Here is a 16,446-nt window from a genome sequence, read left to right as displayed (position 1 = left end):
CTGTTACCAAGGCAGCAGCTACTCTTCCTGGGGTTTATTATGGATCCCCATTATTTTCTGTCAAGGCAGCAGCTACTCTTCCTGGGGTTTATTATGGATCCCCATTAGTTCCTGCCAAGGCAGCAGCTACTCTTCCTGGGGTTTATTATGGATCCCCATTAGTCCCTGTTACCAAGGCAGCAGCTACTCTTCCTGGGGTTTATTATGGATCCCCATTAGTTCCTGCCGAGGCAGCAGCTACTCTTCCTGGGGTTTATTATGGATCCCCATTAGTTCCTACCAAGGCAGCAGCTACTCTTCCTGGGGTTTATTATGGATCCCCATTAGTTCCTGTCAAGGCAGCAGCTACTCTTCCTGGGGTTTATTATGGATCCCCATTAGTTCCTGTCAAGGCAGCAGCTACTCTTCCTGGGGTTTATTATGGATCCCCATTAGTTCCTGTCAAGGCAGCAGCTACTCTTCCTGGGGTTTATTGTGGATCCCCATTAGTTCCTGCCAAGGCAGCAGCTACTCTTCCTGGGGTTTATTATGGATCCCCATTATTTTCTGTCAAGGCAGCAGCTACTCTTCCTGGTGTTTATTATGGATCCCCATTAGTTCCTGCCAAGGCAGCAGCTACTCTTCCTGGGGTTTATTATGGATCCCCATTAGTTCCTGTCAAGGCAGCAGCTACTCTTCCTGGGGTTTATGATGGATCCCCATTAGTTCCTGTCAAGGCAGCAGCTACTCTTCCTGGGGTTTATTATGGATCCCCATTAGTTCCTGTCAAGGCAGCAGCTACTCTTCCTGGGGTTTATTATGGATCCCCATTAGTTCCTGTCAAGGCAGCAGCTACTCTTCCTGGGATTTATTATGGATCCCCATTAGTTCCTGTCAAGGCAGCAGCTACTCTTCCTGGGATTTATTATGGATCCCCATTAGTTCCTGCCAAGGCAGCAGCTACTCTTCCTGGGGTTTATTATGGATCCCCATTATTTTCTGTCAAGGCAGCAGCTCCTCTTCCTGGGGTTTATTATGGATCCCCATTAGTTCCTGCCAAGGCAGCAGCTACTCTTACTGGGGTTTATTATGGATCCCCATTAGTTCCTGTCAAGGCAGCAGCTACTCTTCCTGGGATTTATTATGGATCCCCATTAGTTCATGTCAAGGCAGCAGCTACTCTTCCTGGGATTTATTATGGATCCCCATTAGTTCCTGCCAAGGCAGCAGCTACTCTTCCTGGGGTTTATTATGGATCCCCATTATTTTCTGTCAAGGCAGCAGCTACTCTTCCTGGGATTTATTATGGATCCCCATTAGTTCCTGCCGAGGCAGCAGCTACTCTTCCTGGGGTTTATTATGGATCCCCATTAGTTCCTGCCAAGGCAGCAGCTACTCTTCCTGGGGTTTATTATGGATCCCCATTAGTTCCTGTCAAGGCAGCAGCTACTCTTCCTGGGATTTATTATGGATCCCCATTAGTTCCTGCCAAGGCAGCAGCTACTCTTCCTGGGATTTATTATGGATCCCCATTAGTTCCTGTCAAGGCAGCAGCTACTCTTCCTGGGGATTATTATGGATCCCCATTAGTTCCTGTCAAGGCAGCAGCTACTCTTCCTGGGATTTATTATGGATCCCCATTAGTTCCTGTCAAGGCAGCAGCTACTCTTCCTGGGGTTTATTATGGATCCCCATTAGTTCCTGTCAAGGCAGCAGCTACTCTTCCTGGGATTTATTATGGATCCCCATTAGTTCCTGTCAAGGCAGCAGCTACTCTTCCTGGGATTTATTATGTATCCCCATTAGTTCCTGTCAAGGCAGCAGCTACTCTTCCTGGGATTTATTATGGATCCCCATTAGTTCCTGCCAAGGCAGCAGCTACTCTTCCTGGGGTTTATTATGGATCCCCATTATTTTCTGTCAAGGCAGCAGCTACTCTTCCTGGGATTTATTATGGATCCCCATTAGTTCCTGCCGAGGCAGCAGCTACTCTTCCTGGGGTTTATTATGGATCCCCATTAGTTCCTGCCAAGGCAGCAGCTACTCTTCCTGGGGTTTATTATGGATCCCCATTAGTTCCTGCTAAGGCAGCAGCTACTCTTCCTGGGATTTATTATGGATCCCCATTAGTTCCTGTCAAGGCAGCAGCTACTCTTCCTGGGGTTTATTATGGATCCCCATTAGTTCCTGTCATGCAGCAGCTACTCTTCCTGGGGTTTATTATGGATCCCCATTAGTTCCTGTCAAGGCAGCAGCTACTCTTCCTGGGATTTATTATGGATCCCCATTAGTTCTTGCCAAGGCAGCAGCTACTCTTCCTGGGGTTTATTATGGAGCCCCATTAGTTCCTGCCAAGGCAGCAGCTACTCTTCCTGGGGTTTATTATGGAGCCCCATTAGTTCCTGCCAAGGCAGCAGCTACTCTTCCTGGGATTTATTATGGATCCCCATTAGTTCCTGCCAAGGCAGCAGCTACTCTTCCTGGGGTTTATTATGGATCCCCATTAGTTCCTGTCAAGGCAGCAGCTACTCTTCCTGGGATTCATTATGGATCCCCATTAGTTCCTGCCAAGGCAGCAGCTACTCTTCCTGGGATTTATTATGGATCCCCATTAGTTCCTGTCAAGGCAGCAGCTACTCGTCCTGGGGTTTATTATGGGTCATCATTAGTTCCTGCCAAGGCAGCAGCTATTCTTCCCGGGGTTTATTATGGATCCCCATTAGTTCCTGTCAAGGCAGCAGCTACTCTTCCCGGGGTTTATTATGGATCCCCATTAGTTCCTGCCAAGGCAGCAGCTACTCTTCCTGGGGTTTATTATGGATCCCCATTAGTTCCTGCCAATGCAGCAGCTACTCTTCCTGGGATTTATTATGGATCCCCATTAGTTCCTGCCAAGGCAGCAGCTACTGTTCCTGGGATTTATTATGGATCCCCATTAGTTCCTGCCAAGGCAGCAGCTACTCTTCCTGGGGTTTATTATGGATCCCCATTAGTTCCTGTCAAGGCAGCAGCTACTCTTCCTGGGGTTTATTATGGATCCCCATTAGTTCCTGTCAAGGCAGCAGCTACTCTTCCTGGGGTTTATTATGGATCCCCATTAGTTCCTGTCCAGGCAGCAGCTACTCTTCCTGGGGTTTATTATGGATCCCCATTAGTTCCTGTCAAGGCAGCAGCTACTCTTCCTGGGGTTTATTATGGATTCCCATTAGTTCCTGTCAAGGCAGCATCTACTCTTCCTTTGGTTTAGTATGGATCCCCATTACTTCCTGCCACGACAGCATCTACTCTTCCTGGGGTTTATTATGGATCCCCATTAGTTCCTGCCACGACAGCATCTACTCTTCCTGGGGTTTATTATGGATCCCCATTAGTTCCTGCCAAGGCAGCATCTACTCTTCCTGGGGTTTATTATGGATCCCCATTAGTTCCTGCCAAGGCAGCATCTACTCTTCCTGGGGTTTATTATGGATCCCCATTAGTTCCTGCCACGACAGAATCTACTCTTCCTGGGGTTTATTATGGATCCCCATTAGTTCCTGCCACGACAGCATCTACTCTTCCTGGGGTTTATTATGGATCCCCATTAGTTCCTGCCACGACAGCATCTACTCTTCCTGGGGTTTATTATGGATCCCCATTACTTCCTGCCAAGGCAGCAGCTACTCTTCCTGGGGTTTATTATGGATCCCCATTATTTTCTGTCAAGGCAGCAGCTACTCTTCCTGGGATTTATTATGGATCCCCATTAGTTCCTGCCGAGGCAGCAGCTACTCTTCCTGGGGTTTATTATGGATCCCCATTAGTTCCTGCCAAGGCAGCAGCTACTCTTCCTGGGATTTATTATGGATCCCCATTAGTTCCTGCCAAGGCAGCAGCTACTCTTCCTGGGATTTATTATGGATCCCCATTAGTTCATGTCAAGGCAGCAGCTACTCTTCCTGGGGTTTATTATGGCTCCCCATTAGTTCCTGTCAAGGCAGCAGCTACTCTTCCTGGGATTTATTATGTATCCCCATTAGTTCCTGTCAAGGCAGCAGCTACTCTTCCTGTGGTTTATTATGGATCCCCATTAGTTCCTGTCAAGGCAGCAGCTACTCTTCCTGGGATTTATTATGGATCCCCATTAGTTCCTGTCAAGGCAGCAGCTACTCTTCCTGGGGATTATTATGGATCCCCATTAGTTCCTGTCAAGGCAGCAGCTACTCTTCCTGGGGTTTATTATGGATCCCCATTAGTTCCTGCCACGACAGCATCTACTCTTCCTGGGGTTTATTATGGATCCCCATTACTTCCTGCCAAGGCAGCAGCTACTCTTCCTGGGGTTTATTATGGATCCCCATTATTTTCTGTCAAGGCAGCAGCTACTCTTCCTGGGATTTATTATGGATCCCCATTAGTTCCTGCCGAGGCAGCAGCTACTCTTCCTGGGGTTTATTATGGATCCCCATTAGTTCCTGCCAAGGCAGCAGCTACTCTTCCTGGGATTTATTATGGATCCCCATTAGTTCCTGCCAAGGCAGCAGCTACTCTTCCTGGGGTTTATTATGGATCCCCATTAGTTCCTGCTAAGGCAGCAGCTACTCTTCCTGGGATTTATTATGGATCCCCATTAGTTCCTGTCAAGGCAGCAGCTACTCTTCCTGGGGTTTATTATGGATCCCCATTAGTTCCTGTCAAGGCAGCAGCTACTCTTCCTGGGGTTTATTATGGATCCCCATTAGTTCCTGTCAAGGCAGCAGCTACTCTTCCTGGGATTTATTATGGATCCCCATTAGTTCTTGCCAAGGCAGCAGCTACTCTTCCTGGGGTTTATTATGGAGCCCCATTAGTTCCTGCCAAGGCAGCAGCTACTCTTCCTGGGGTTTATTATGGAGCCCCATTAGTTCCTGCCAAGGCAGCAGCTACTCTTCCTGGGGTTTATTATGGATCCCCATTATTTTCTGTCAAGGCAGCAGCTACTCTTCCTGGGATTTATTATGGATCCCCATTAGTTCCTGCCAAGGCAGCAGCTACTTTTCCTGGGGTTTATTATGGATCCCCATTAGTTCCTGTCAAGGCAGCAGCTACTCTTCCTGGGATTTATTATGGATCCCCATTAGTTCCTGCCAAGGCAGCAGCTACTCTTCCTGGGATTTAATATGGATCCCCATTATTTCCTGTCAAGGCAGCAGCTACTCTTCCTGGGGTTTATTATGGGTCATCATTAGTTCCTGCCAAGGCAGCAGCTACTCTTCCCGGGGTTTATTATGGATCCCCATTAGTTCCTGTCAAGGCAGCAGCTACTCTTCCCGGGGTTTATTATGGATCCCCATTAGTTCCTGCCAAGGCAGCAGCTACTCTTCCTGGGGTTTATTATGGATCCCCATTAGTTCCTGCCAAGGCAGCAGCTACTCTTCCTGGGATTTATTATGGATCCCCATTAGTTCCTGCCAAGGCAGCAGCTACTCTTCCTGGGATTTATTATGGATCCCCATTAGTTCCTGCCAAGGCAGCAGCTACTCTTCCTGGGGTTTATTATGGATCCCCATTAGTTCCTGTCAAGGCAGCAGCTACTCTTCCTGGGGTTTATTATGGATCCCCATTACTTCCTGCCAAGGCAGCAGCTACTCTTCCTGGGGTTTATTATGGATCCCCATTATTTTCTGTCAAGGCAGCAGCTACTCTTCCTGGGATTTATTATGGATCCCCATTAGTTCCTGCCGAGGCAGCAGCTACTCTTCCTGGGGTTTATTATGGATCCCCATTAGTTCCTGCCAAGGCAGCAGCTACTCTTCCTGGGATTTATTATGGATCCCCATTAGTTCCTGCCAAGGCAGCAGCTACTCTTCCTGGGATTTATTATGGATCCCCATTAGTTCATGTCAAGGCAGCAGCTACTCTTCCTGGGGTTTATTATGGATCCCCATTAGTTCCTGTCAAGGCAGCAGCTACTCTTCCTGGGATTTATTATGGATCCCCATTAGTTCCTGTCAAGGCAGCAGCTACTCTTCCTGGGGTTTATTATGGATCCCCATTAGTTCCTGTCAAGGCAGCAGCTACTCTTCCTGGGATTTATTATGGATCCCCATTAGTTCCTGTCAAGGCAGCAGCTACTCTTCCTGGGGTTTATTATGGATCCCCATTAGTTCCTGTCAAGGCAGCAGCTACTCTTCCTGGGGTTTATTATGGATCCCCATTAGTTCCTGCCACGACAGCATCTAATCTTCCTGGGGTTTATTATGGATCCCCATTACTTCCTGCCAAGGCAGCAGCTACTCTTCCTGGGGTTTATTATGGATCAACATTATTTTCTGTCAAGGCAGCAGCTACTCTTCCTGGGATTTATTATGGATCCCCATTAGTTCCTGCCGAGGCAGCAGCTACTCTTCCTGGGGTTTATTATGGATCCCCATTAGTTCCTGCCAAGGCAGCAGCTACTCTTCCTGGGATTTATTATGGATCCCCATTAGTTCCTGCCAAGGCAGCAGCTACTCTTCCTGTGATTTATTATGGATCCCCATTAGTTCATGTCAAGGACGCAGCTACTCTTCCTGGGGTTTATTATGGATCCCCATTAGTTCCTGTCAAGGCAGCAGCTACTCTTCCTGGGATTTATTATGGATCCCCATTAGTTCCTGTCAAGGCAGCAGCTACTCTTCCTGGGGTTTATTATGGATCCCCATTAGTTCCTGTCAAGGCAGCAGCTACTCTTCCTGGGATTTATTATGGATCCCCATTAGTTCCTGTCAAGGCAGCAGCTACTCTTCCTGGGGTTTATTATGGATCCCCATTAGTTCCTGTCAAGGCAGCAGCTACTCTTCCTGGGGTTTATTATGGATCCCCATTAGTTCCTGTCAAGGCAGCAGCTACTCTTCCTGGGATTTATTATGGATCCCCATTAGTTCCTGCCAAGGCAGCAGCTACTCTTCCTGGGGTTTATTATGGAGCCCCATTAGTTCCTGCCATGGCAGCAGCTACTCTTCCTGGGGTTTATTATGGAGCCCCATTAGTTCCTGTCAAGGCAGCAGCTACTCTTCCTGGGGTTTATTATGGGTCATCATTAGTTCCTGCCAAGGCAGCAGCTACTCTTCCCGGGGTTTATTATGGATCCCCATTAGTTCCTGTCAAGACAGCAGCTACTCTTCCCGGGGTTTATTATGGATCCCCATTAGTTCCTGCCAAGGCAGCAGCTACTCTTCCTGGGGTTTATTATGGATCCCCATTAGTTCCTGCCAAGGCAGCAGCTACTCTTCCTGGGATTTATTATGGATCCCCATTAGTTCCTGCCAAGGCAGCAGCTACTCTTCCTGGGGTTTATTATGGATCCCCATTAGTTCCTGTCAAGGCAGCAGCTACTCTTCCTGGGGTTTATTATGGATCCCCATTAGTTCCTGTCAAGGCAGCAGCTACTCTTCCTGGGATTTATTATGGATCCCCATTAGTTCCTGTCAAGGCAGCAGCTACTCTTCCTGGGGTTTATTATGGATCCCCATTAGTTCCTGTCAAGGCAGCAGCTACTCTTCCTGGGGTTTATTATGGATCCCCATTAGTTCCTGTAAAGGCAACAGCTACTCTTCCTGGGGTTTATTATGGATCCCCATTAGTTCCTGTCAAGGCAGCAGCTACTCTTCCTGGGGTTTATTATGGATTCCCATTAGTTCCTGTCAAGGCAGCATCTACTCTTCCTGGGGTTTATTATGGATCCCCATTACTTCCTGCCACGACAGCATCTACTCTTCCTGGGGTTTATTATGGATCCCCATTAGTTCCTGCCACGACAGCATCTACTCTTCCTGGGGTTTATTATGGATCCCCATTAGTTCCTGCCAAGGCAGCATCTACTCTTCCTGGGGTTTATTATGGATCCCCATTAGTTCCTGCCAAGGCAGCATCTACTCTTCCTGGGGTTTATTATGGATCCCCATTAGTTCCTGCCACGACAGCATCTACTCTTCCTGGGGTTTATTATGGATCCCCATTAGTTCCTGCCACGACAGCATCTACTCTTCCTGGGGTTTATTATGGATCCCCACTAGTTCCTGCCACGACAGCATCTACTCTTCCTGGGGTTTATTATGGATCCCCATTACTTCCTGCCAAGGCAGCAGCTACTCTTCCTGGGGTTTATTATGGATCCCCATAATTTTCTGTCAAGGCAGCAGCTACTCTTCCTGGGATTTATTATGGATCCCCATTAGTTCCTGCCGAGGCAGCAGCTACTCTTCCTGGGGTTTATTATGGATCCCCATTAGTTCCTGCCAAGGCAGCAGCTACTCTTCCTGGGGTTTATTATGGATCCCCATTAGTTCCTGCCAAGGCAGCAGCTACTCTTCCTGGGATTTATTATGGATCCCCATTAGTTCCTGCCAAGGCAGCAGCTACTCTTCCTGGGGTTTACTATGGATCCCCATTAGTTCCTGTCAAGGCAGCAGCTACTCTTCCTGGGATTTATTATGGATCCCCATTAGTTCCTGCCAAGGCAGCAGCTACTCTTCCTGGGATTTATTATGGATCCCCATTAGTTCCTGTCAAGGCAGCAGCTACTCTTCCTGGGGTTTATTATGGATCCCCATTAGTTCCTGCCACAACAGCATCTACTCTTCCTGGGGTTTATTATGGATCCCCATTACTTCCTGCCAAGGCAGCAGCTACTCTTCCTGGGGTTTATTATGGATCCCCATTAGTTCCTGTCAAGGCAGCAGCTACTCTTCCTGGGATTTATTATGGATCCCCATTAGTTCCTGCTGAGGCAGCAGCTACTCTTCCTGGGGTTTATTATGGATCCCCATTAGTTCCTGCCAAGGCAGCAGCTACTCTTCCTGGGGTTTATTATGGATCCCCATTAGTTCCTGCCAAGGCAGCAGCTACTCTTCCTGGGATTTATTATGGATCCCCATTAGTTCCTGCCAAGGCAGCAGCTACTCTTCCTGGGGTTTACTATGGATCCCCATTAGTTCCTGTCAAGGCAGCAGCTACTCTTCCTGGGATTTATTATGGATCCCCATTAGTTCCTGCCAAGGCAGCAGCTACTCTTCCTGGGATTTATTATGGATCCCCATTAGTTCCTGTCAAGGCAGCAGCTACTCTTCCTGGGGTTTATTATGGATCCCCATTAGTTCCTGTCAAGGCAGCAGCTACTCTTCCTGGGATTTATTATGGATCCCCATTAGTTCCTGTCAAGGCAGCAGCTACTCTTCCTGGGGTTTATTATGGATCCCCATTAGTTCCTGTCAAGGCAGCAGCTACTCTTCCTGGGGTTTATTATGGATCCCCATTATTTTCTGTCAAGGCAGCAGCTACTCTTCCTGGGATTTATTATGTATCCCCATTAGTTACTGCCGAGGCAGCAGCTACTCTTCCTGGGGTTTATTATGGATCCCCATTAGTTCCTGCCAAGGCAGCAGCTACTCTTCCTGGGGTTTATTATGGATCCCCATTAGTTTTCTGCCAAGGCAGCAGCTACTCTTCCTGGGATTTATTATGGATCCCCATTAGTTCCTGCCGAGGCAGCAGCTACTCTTCCTGGGGTTTACTATGGATCCCCATTAGTTCCTGTCAAGGCAACAGCTACTCTTCCTGGGATTTATTATGGATCCCCATTAGTTCCTGCCAAGGCAGCAGCTACTCTTCCTGGGATTTATTATGGATCCCCATTAGTTCCTGTCCAGGCAGCAGCTACTCTTCCTGGGGTTTATTATGGATCCCCATTAGTTCCTGTCAAGGCAGCAGCTACTCTTCCTGGGGTTTATTATGGATCCCCATTAGTTCCTGTCAAGGCAGCAGCTACTCTTCCTGGGATTTATTATGGATCCCCATTAGTTCCTGTCAAGGCAGCAGCTACTCTTCCTGGGGTTTATTATGGATCCCCATTAGTTCCTGTCAAGGCAGCAGCTACTCTTCCTGGGGTTTGTTATGGATCCCCATTAGTTCCTGTCAAGGCAGCAGCTACTCTTCCTGGGACTTATTATGGATCCCCATTAGTTCCTGTCAAGGCAGCAGCTACTCTTCCTGCGGTTTATTATGGGTCATCATTAGTTCCTGCAAAGGCAGCAGCTACTCTTCCCGGGGTTTATTATGGATCCCCATTAGTTCCTGTCAAGGCAGCAGCTACTCTTCCCGGGGTTTATTATGGATCCCCATTAGTTCCTGCCAAGGCAGCAGCTACTCTTCCTGGGGTTTATTATGGATCCCCATTAGTTCCTGCCAAGGCAGCAGCTACTCTTCCTGGGATTTATTATGGATCCCCATTAGTTCCTGTCAAGGCAGCAGCTACTCTTCCTGTGATTTATTATGGATCCCCATTAGTTCCTGCCAAGGCAGCAGCTACTCTTCCTGGGGTTTATTATGGATCCCCATTAGTTCCTGTCAAGGCAGCAGCTACTCTTCCTGGGGTTTATTATGGATCCCCATTAGTTCCTGTCAAGGCAGCAGCTACTCTTCCTGGGATTTATTATGGATCCCCATTAGTTCCTGTCAAGGCAGCAGCTACTCTTCCTGGGGTTTATTATGGATCCCCATTAGTTCCTGTCAAGGCAGCAGCTACTCTTCCTGGGGTTTATTATGGATCCCCATTAGTTCCTGTCAAGGCAGCAGCTACTCTTCCTGGGGTTTATTATGGATCCCCATTAGTTCCTGTCAAGGCAGCAGCTACTCTTCCTGGGGTTTATTATGGATTCCCATTAGTTCCTGTCAAGGCAGCATCTACTCTTCCTGGGGTTTATTATGGATCCCCATTACTTCCTGCCACGACAGCATCTACTCTTCCTGGGGTTTATTATGGATCCCCATTTGTTCCTGCCACGACAGCATCTACTCTTCCTGGGGTTTATTATGGATCCCCATTAGTTCCTGCCAAGGCAGCATCTACTCTTCATGGGGTTTATTATGGATCCCCATTAGTTCCTGCCAAGGCAGCATCTACTCTTCCTGGGGTTTATTATGGATCCCCATTAGTTCCTGCCACGACAGCAGCTACTCTTCCTGGGGTTTATTATGGATCCCCATTATTTTCTGTCAAGGCAGCAGCTACTCTTCCTGGGATTTATTATGGATCCCCATTAGTTACTGCCGAGGCAGCAGCTACTCTTCCTGGGGTTTATTATGGATCCCCATTAGTTCCTGCCAAGGCAGCAGCTACTCTTCCTGGGATTTATTATGGATCCCCATTAGTTCCTGTCAAGGCAGCAGCTACTCTTCCTGGGGTTTATTATGGATCCCCATTAGTTCCTGTCAAGGCAGCAGCTACTCTTCCTGGGGTTTATTATGGATCCCCATTATTTTCTGTCAAGGCAGCAGCTACTCTTCCTGGGATTTATTATGGATCCCCATTAGTTACTGCCGAGGCAGCAGCTACTCTTCCTGGGGTTTATTATGGATCCCCATTAGTTCCTGCCAAGGCAGCAGCTACTCTTCCTGGGGTTTATTATGGATCCCCATTAGTTCCTGCCAAGGCAGCAGCTACTCTTCCTGGGATTTATTATGGATCCCCATTAGTTCCTGCCAAGGCAGCAGCTACTCTTCCTGGGGTTTACTATGGATCCCCATTAGTTCCTGTCAAGGCAGCAGCTACTCTTCCTGGGATTTATTATGGATCCCCATTAGTTCCTGCCAAGGCAGCAGCTACTCTTCCTGGGATTTATTATGGATCCCCATTAGTTCCTGTCCAGGCAGCAGCTACTCTTCCTGGGGTTTATTATGGATCCCCATTAGTTCCTGTCAAGGCAGCAGCTACTCTTCCTGGGATTTATTATGGATCCCCATTAGTTCCTGTCAAGGCAGCAGCTACTCTTGTCACGCCCTGACCATAGTTTACTTTGTATTTTCTATGTTTTGATTGGTCAGGGTGTGATCTGAGTGGGTATTCTATGTTTCATGTCTTGTTTGTCTATTTCTATGTTCAGCCTGATATGGTTCTCAGTCAGAGGCAGGTGTTCGTCATTGTCTCTGATTGGGAACCATATTTAGGTAGCCTGGGTTTCACTGTGTGTTTGTGGGTGATTGTTCCTGTCTATGTGTTTTTCACCAGATAGGCTGTTTTAGGTTTTCGTTACGTTCATCACGTTCTTTATTTTGTAGTGTTTGCATTGATTCGTGTTTTACGTTTGTTCATTAAAACATGGATCGCAATCTACACGCTGCATTTTGGTCCGACTCTCCTTCACATACAGAAAACCGTTACAGAATCACCCACCACCAACGGACCAAGCAGCGTGTCAACAGGCAGGAGCAGCGCGAGGAGAAGCGCAATAAGGATTTCTGGACATGGGAGGAAATCCTCGACGGGAGAGGACCCTGGGCTAAACCAGGGGAGTGTAGCCGCACTAAGGTGCAGCGGGAGAAGAAACAACAGGAACAGCCCAATGAGGAGTACAGTATGGAGTATACTACTTGGGAGGAGATCGACAGGTGGGCGGCCGACCCAGGGAGAGTGCCGGAGCCCGCCTGGGATTCGCTGGAGCAGTGCGAGGAAGGTTACCGTAGAATGGAGGCGGTGAAAGCAGAGAGGCGCTGGTATGAGAAGGCAGCACGGCGACGCGGATGGAAGCCTGAGAGGCAGCCCCAAAAATTTCTTGGGGGGGGCTAACAGGGAGTATGGCTATGCCAGGTAGGAGACCTGAGCAGACTCCCTGTGCTTACCGGGGGGCTAGAGAGACCGGACAGGCACCGTGTTATGCAGTGGTGCGCACGGTGTCTCCAGTGCGGGTGCATAGCCCGGTGCGGTATATTCCAGCTCCGCGTGTCTGCCGGGCTAGATTGAGCGTCGAGCCTAATGCCATGAAGCCGGCTCTACGCAGCTGGTCCCCAGTGCGTCTCCTTGGGCCGGCTTACATGGCACCAGCCTTGCGCTCGGTGTCTCCGGTTCGCCTGCATAGCCCAGTGCGGGCTATTCCACCTCGCCGCACTGGCAGGGCGACCGTGAGCATTCAACCAGGTAAGGTTGGGCAGGCTCGGTGCTCAAGAGCTCCAGTGCGCCTGCACGGTCCGGTTTTTCCAGTACCACCTCCACACCCCAGCCCTCCGGTAGCAGCTCCCCGCACCAGGCTTCCTGTGCGTGTCCTTGGCCCAGTACCACCAGTGCCAGTACCACGCATCAGGCCTACAGTGCGCCTCGCCTGTCCAGCGCTGTCGGAGCCCTCCTCCTCTCCAGCGCTGTCGGAGTCTCCCGCCTGTTTAGCGCTGTCAGAGCTTTCCGCCTCTACAGCGCTGCCGGAGTCTCCCGCCTGTTCAGAACTGCCAGTTAGCATAGAGCTGCAAGTTAGCATAGAGCTGCCAGTTAGCTTAGAGCTGCCAGTTAGCAAGGAGCTGCCAGTCTGCAAGGAGCTGCCAGTCTGCAAGGAGCTGCCAGTCTGCAAGGAGCTGCCAGTCTGCATAGAGCTGCCAGTCTGCATGGAGCTGCCAGTCTGCAAGGAGCCGCCAGAGCTGCCAGTCTGCAAGGGGCCGCCAGAGCTGCCAGTCTGCAAGGAGCCGCCAGAGCTGCCAGTTAGCATGGAGCAGCCAGGGCCGCCAGTCAGCATGGAGCAGCCAGGGCCGCCAGTCAGCATGGAGCAGCCAGGGCCGCCAGTCAGCATGGAGCAGCCAGTCAGCATGGAGCAGCCAGTCAGCATGGAGCAGCCAGTCAGCATGGAGCAGCCAGAGCAGCCAGTCAGCATGGAGCAGCCAGAGCTGCCAGTCAGCATGGAGCAGCCAGTCAGCATGGAGCAGCCAGAGCTGCCAGTCAGCATGGAGCAGCCAGTCAGCATGGAGCAGCCAGAGCTACCAGTCATCATGGAGCAGCCAGTCAGCATGGAGCAGCCAGAGCTGCCAGTCGACCAGACTCTTCCAGATCTGCCAGTCGTCCAGACTCTTCCAGATCTGCCAGTCGTCCAGACTCTTCCAGATCTGCCAGTCGTCCAGACTCTTCCAGATCTGCCAGTCGTCCAGACTCTTCCAGATCTGCCAGTCGTCCAGACTCTTCCAGATCTGCCAGTCGACCAGACTCTTCCAGATCTGCCAGTCGACCAGACTCTTCCAGATCTGCCAGTCGACCAGACTCTTCCAGATCTGCCAGTCGTCCAGACTCTTCCAGATCTGCCAGTCGTCCAGACTCTTCCAGATCTGCCAGTCGTCCAGACTCTCTCAGATCTGCCAGTCGACCAGATTCTCCCAGATCCGCCAGTCGACCAGATTCTCCCAGATCCGCCAGTCGACCAGATTCTCCCAGATCCGCCAGTCGACCAGATTCTTCCAGATCTGCTAGTCGACCAGGATCTGCTGAAACCGCCAGCCAGCCAGGTTCTGGTAGTTTCTACTACCTGCCTGGGCTTCCTCTCAGTGCTGAGCTTCTTCTCAGTGCTGAGCTTCCTCTCAGTGCTGAGCTACCCATCTGTCCCGAGTTACCTCTGTCCCGAGCTGTCCCTCTGTCCCATATTATCATTGTGGTGGGTAACCTATTTAGGGACGTTTAGGAGGGGGATTAAAACTGTCATGGAGTGGGGTCCACGTCCAGCGCCAGAGCCGCCACCGCGGACAGATGCCCACCCAGACCCTCCCCTATAGGTTCAGGTTTTGCGGCCGGAGTCCGCACCTTGGGGGGGGGGTACTGTCACGCCCTGACCATAGTTTACTTTGTATTTTCTATGTTTTGATTGGTCAGGGTGTGATCTGAGTGGGTATTCTATGTTTCATGTCTTGTTTGTCTATTTCTATGTTCAGCCTGATATGGTTCTCAGTCAGAGGCAGGTGTTCGTCATTGTCTCTGATTGGGAACCATATTTAGGTAGCCTGGGTTTCACTGTGTGTTTGTGGGTGATTGTTCCTGTCTATGTGTTTTTCACCAGATAGGCTGTTTTAGGTTTTCGTTACGTTCATCACGTTCTTTATTTTGTAGTGTTTGCATTGATTCGTGTTTTACGTTTGTTCATTAAAACATGGATCGCAATCTACACGCTGCATTTTGGTCCGACTCTCCTTCACATACAGAAAACCGTTACAACTCTTCCTGGGGTTTATTATGGATCCCCATTAGTTCCTGTCAAGGCAGCAGCTACTCTTCCTGGGATTTATTATGGATCCCCATTAGTTCCTGTCAAGGCAGCAGCTACTCTTCCTGGGGTTTATTATGGATCCCCATTAGTTCCTGTCAAGGCAGCAGCTACTCTTCCTGGGGTTTATTATGGATCCCCATTAGTTCCTGTCAAGGCAGCAGCTACTCTTCCTGGGATTTATTATGGATCCCCATTAGTTCCTGTCAAGGCAGCAGCTACTCTTCCTGGGGTTTATTATGGGTCATCATTAGTTCCTGCCAAGGCAGCAGCTACTCTTCCCGGGGTTTATTATGGATCCCCATTAGTTCCTGTCAAGGCAGCAGCTACTCTTCCCGGGGTTTATTATGGATCCCCATTAGTTCCTGCCAAGGCAGCAGCTACTCTTCCTCGGGTTTATTATGGATCCCCATTAGTTCCTGCCAAGGCAGCAGCTACTCTTCCTGGGATTTATTATGGATCCCCATTAGTTCCTGCCAAGGCAGCAGCTACTCTTCCTGGGATTTATTATGGATCCCCATTAGTTCCTGCCAAGGCAGCAGCTACTCTTCCTGGGGTTTATTATGGATCCCCATTAGTTCCTGTCAAGGCAGCAGCTACTCTTCCTGGGGTTTATTATGGATCCCCATTAGTTCCTGTCAAGGCAGCAGCTACTCTTCCTGGGATTTATTATGGATCCCCATTAGTTCCTGTCAAGGCAGCAGCTACTCTTCCTGGGGTTTATTATGGATCCCCATTAGTTCCTGTCAAGGCAGCAGCTACTCTTCCTGGGGTTTATTATGGATCCCCATTAGTTCCTGTCAAGGCAGCAGCTACTCTTCCTGGGGTTTATTATGGATCCCCATTAGTTCCTGTCAAGGCAGCAGCTACTCTTCCTGGGGTTTATTATGGATTCCCATTAGTTCCTGTCAAGGCAGCATCTACTCTTCCTGGGGTTTATTATTGATCCCCATTACTTCCTGCCACGACAGCATCTACTCTTCCTGGGGTTTATTATGGATCCCCATTAGTTCCTGCCACGACAGCATCTACTCTTCCTGGGGTTTATTATGGATCCCCATTAGTTCCTGCCAAGGCAGCATCTACTCTTCCTGGGGTTTATTATGGATCCCCATTAGTTCCTGCCAAGGCAGCATCTACTCTTCCTGGGGTTTATTATGGATCCCCATTAGTTCCTGCCACGACAGCAGCTACTCTTCCTGGGGTTTATTATGGATCCCCATTATTTTCTGTCAAGGCAGCAGCTACTCTTCCTGGGATTTATTATGGATCCCCATTAGTTACTGCCGAGGCAGCAGCTACTCTTCCTGGGGTTTATTATGGATCCCCATTAGTTCCTGCCAAGGCAGCAGCTACTCTTCCTGGGGTTTATTATGGATCCCCATTAGTTCCTGCCAAGGCAGCAGCTACTCTTCCTGGGATTTATTATGGATCCCCATTAGTTCCTGCCAAGGCAGCAGCTACTCTT

This window comes from Oncorhynchus clarkii, chromosome 4 (genome assembly GCF_045791955.1).
Source record: "Oncorhynchus clarkii lewisi isolate Uvic-CL-2024 chromosome 4, UVic_Ocla_1.0, whole genome shotgun sequence".
In the NCBI taxonomy this organism is placed as follows: Eukaryota; Metazoa; Chordata; class Actinopteri; order Salmoniformes; family Salmonidae; genus Oncorhynchus; species Oncorhynchus clarkii.
This window is presented reverse-complemented; position numbering follows the sequence as displayed.